Source organism: Paroedura picta, chromosome 13 (genome assembly GCF_049243985.1).
Source record: "Paroedura picta isolate Pp20150507F chromosome 13, Ppicta_v3.0, whole genome shotgun sequence".
Lineage (NCBI taxonomy): Eukaryota > Metazoa > Chordata > Lepidosauria > Squamata > Gekkonidae > Paroedura > Paroedura picta.
The window spans coordinates 43,020,421-43,024,239 of record NC_135381.1 but is presented as its reverse complement, the minus strand read 5'-3'; the positions used below and the strand labels follow the sequence as shown (position 1 = coordinate 43,024,239).

At 46.5% G+C, this 3,819-nt stretch overlaps 1 non-coding gene across 1 annotated transcript; it reads left to right on the top strand.

The window, feature by feature from the left end:
- Nucleotides 1–2,386: 2,386 nt before the first annotated feature.
- Nucleotides 2,387–2,525, top strand: LOC143823275 (U4 spliceosomal RNA). The gene has a single exon (XR_013226439.1). It is a non-coding gene; the product is annotated as a U4 spliceosomal RNA (small nuclear RNA).
- Nucleotides 2,526–3,819: the final 1,294 nt, after the last annotated feature.

Genomic DNA, 3,819 nt, shown 5'->3' with positions numbered 1-3,819 from the left:
TGACTGCAATCCTTTCCCCCCTTTTATTTCCTATCCGCTTGGCTGTTAGTGTGCTAGACATATTTATTTTTATTATTTACCTTCCAATAAAGATTGGTATTATTTTACTATATTGCTCTGTTGTTTGCCTTAAGTTCTAATAGGTGTAATCATCCCATAAACATTGGCAAACAGTCCTTAATGCTACATTACCAAACCTCTTGCAAGCAATTCTCTACTGCTAAATATACACATGTTTTGGAACAGCTGGGACTTGCTGGCACACAAAGAGCTGTAAATCCCTAATGATGCTTTATTCCTTGCATGGTTTGGGCAAGAAGTTTTCTTTCTTTTGATGGTGCCAGGGAGACAAGGTGGAGCCCTGTTTATATATGTCATGAACTTGAGCCTGTATGTCTAATTCTTCTTCTTCTTCTTCTTCTTCTTCTTCTTCTTCTTCTTCTTCTTCTTCTTCTTTTTACCATCAAGGTAAAATGATAAAGCGTGCAAGTGTTTGGGGAAAACTCAATAATAGAACCATGGAATTGGAAGGGGCTATCCAGGCCATCTAGTTCAACTGTCTGCTCAGTGCAGGATCAGCCGCAAGCATCAAGGAGAAGGATCTGTCCAGCTGCCGCTTAAAGACCACCAGTGAGGGGGAGCTCCCCACCTGCTTAGGCAGCCCATTCCACAGCTGAACCAGACTCATAGAATCCTAGAGCGGGGCCATCCTGGCCATCTAGTCCCACCCACTGCTCAAGGGAGGATCAGCCTCAAGCATCCAGGAGAAGGATTTGTCCAGCCACTGCTTGAAGACCACCAGTGAGGGGGAGCTCCCCATCTCCTTGGACAGCCCATTCCACTGCTAAACTACAATGTTGTTCTCCGCATAATTTAAACCCATCACTGTGAGTCCTCTCCTCTGCTGCCCACAGGAACCTTTCCCTGACCTCCTCTAAGTGACCACCTTTCAAATACTTATAGACAGCAATTATGTCCCCCCTTCAACCTCCTCTTCTCCAGACTGAACATTCCCAAGTCCCTCAGCCTTTCCCCACAGGACTTGGCCCCAGATCATCCTTGTCACTCTCCTCTGAACCCTCTCAATTTTGTCCACATCATTTTTGAAGTGAGACTTCTAGAACTTCACTCAGGACTCCAGGTGAGGTCTGAACAAGGTGGTATGAAATCATCAGTAATTCCCTAGCCAATTGGACGTGGTGGAGTGTAGAACTCTTTGGGGGGCATAGGCAGTGAGGTGGTCCCTCGGGTACACTGGCCCAGACCATGTATGGCCTTAAAGGTAATTACCAAAAACTTAAGTCTGATTGGGAATTCAACTGGGAGCCAGTGCAGCTGTTGGAGAGTGGGCCAGATGTGCGACCTCCATGGTGTTTCCGTGAAGATCCTGGCCACTACATTCTGGACCAGCTGTAGTTTCCTGATCAAGGTTAAGGGTAGGCCTGTGTAGAGCAAGTTGCAGAAGTCCAATCTAGAGGTGACCATCGTGTGGATCACTGGTGTTCCAAGGCCAAGTAGGGCTCTAATAGTTTGGCTTGGTGTACGTGGTAGAATGCCAGCCGCACTACTCTCATGATCTGGTCCTCCATAGAGAGAGAGAGAGAGAGGCATCCAGGATCATGCCCAGGTTCTTGGCAGAGTGAGCCACTGACAGCTACACCCTGTCCAGGTTGGGCAATCACACTTCCTCATTTGGACCCTTCCTGCCTAAGCATAGGACCTCGATCTTTGAAGGCTTGAGGTTCAGACGACTCTGCTTGAGCCATCCTGTCACTGCCTCCAGACATCTGGCTAAAGATTCTGGAGGTGAATTATTTTATGTTTTCAAACCTCCCCTTGGGCAGATATAAAAAGAAACCATAATTTCTTTTTTTTTAAGTTGCAATGCTCTCATCTCTCCAGATTCCCCCTGAGAGCTGTAAATTGTGATCTCTCCCTTGGTTCCCTCCCCGAAGCACTGGGTTTTTAATTAAAAACCTGGCATGAAACACACATCAAAGAGTGTGGCTGTATTGGCCAGTGTTTAAATAGGTCCAAGAAATTAAACCAATCAGCTAAATAGCAAGCATGCAATTTTGGCTAATTTCCTGGTTGGGGTAAGGTCCTACCTTCTCCCCTGTTTGTTAAAACCATGTATTTACACACTTTTGCCCTGACTATTGTAACACCATTTTATCTGTCTAATTGTTAGTGCCTGGTCTGTAGTGGTGGGGGTGAATTCACAGAGGTTTCAGGAGGAAGGGGATTGTGCTCCTGGCATCTGCCACTTCTGCCCCTCCATGTCCTTAGAGCCCATGCTGGGCTGCTGTATTTGGCAGCTAGTTTTGTTTCCCCATGAGAAGAGATGGAAGGGGGTGTCATCAAAAGCTTTTGTGCCAAAAGTTGGAACTTTGTGCAGAGGCAGCATCGTCCCCAATGAGATTAATCAGAGGCAAGATTATTGCTAATTTAAACCTTTCCACAATGCCCCACCATGACAACTTGAAATATAGTTTGCATTGGCAATTTTTGACAGCCTCACTAAATCTTTGACTATTGAAACATATGACTCGCTGATCTCTGACTATATATTAAATATTTATCTACATTGGAATTGGAGGAGAAGAAGGGGGATGTGCTGATATCAGGATGCTTATGTTGAGATGCTTCAATCTTAGCAAAGAACTGGAGCAATCCTGCCTTGCTAAATAAAGAGATTTTCTGCAGCAATGTCTGTTTATTGGGAATATCAACTGGAGCCTCACACAGTCTTTCTTTAGTATGCACGTGTTAAAAGAAAAGGTCCAAAGTGTGGAGAGTGTCATCCAAATTGATAATCCAAGGTGAAAGTTATGAATGCCTATCTGTATTGGCTACACAGGAACCTAAGTGACCTGACCTGGATAGCCCAGGCGAGCATGATCTTGTCAGATCTCAGAAACTAAACAGGTTGGCCCTGGCTAGTATTTGCATGGTCAGTATCCTGCAGTCTCTCAGCAGAAAAACAGGAATGCCCCCAAAGATCCAGCTTCAAGAATCTCAGAGCCTATCAACAGCACTAGAGACCATAGCAACACTGCCATCACCCACCAATCACAGAGCAGGATGATCGAGCTTCCCCCTATGTCAGCCATCTACGGAAAGAGGCAATGCATAAAAATTCCTGCATGCCTCAATGCACAAAAATGCCCGCAGGCCTCTTAGCCATCAGTGCACCTCTCTCCTGCTTGCAGCACAGAACAAAGGAAGGAGGAAAAGTATTGGGTTGCCAACTGTGGGTTGGGAAATTCCTGGAGATTGGGGAGAAGCCTGAGAAATGTGAGGCTGGGGAAGGGGAGAGACCTTATCATGCCATAAAGCTACCCTACAAAGAGGCCTTTTCCCTCTTTTGGAACTCAGCTCTAGTCTGGTAAAAGGTAAAGGTATCCCCTGTGCAAGCACCGAGTCATGTCTGACCCTTGGGGTGACGCCCTCTAGTGTTTTCATGGCAGACTCAATACGGGGTGGTTTGCCAGTGCCTTCCCCAGTCATTACCGCTTACCCCCCAGCAAGCTGGGTACTCATTTTACCGACCTCGGAAGGATGGAAGGCTGAGTCAACCTTGAGCCGGCTGCTGGGATCGAACTCCCAACCTCATGGGCAGACAGATTCAGACAGCATATCGCTGCCTTACCACTCTGCGCCACAAGAGGCTCTAGTCTGGAGATGAGTTGTAATTCTGCAGCCCTTACACAGCATCTTCCCATCTGTAGGGGCTTTATACATGTGACACTCTTTGTATCTGTGCTAACCGAAGCCTCTCCGACAAACACATTCCACATAGACAAGTGGAATTAGGGG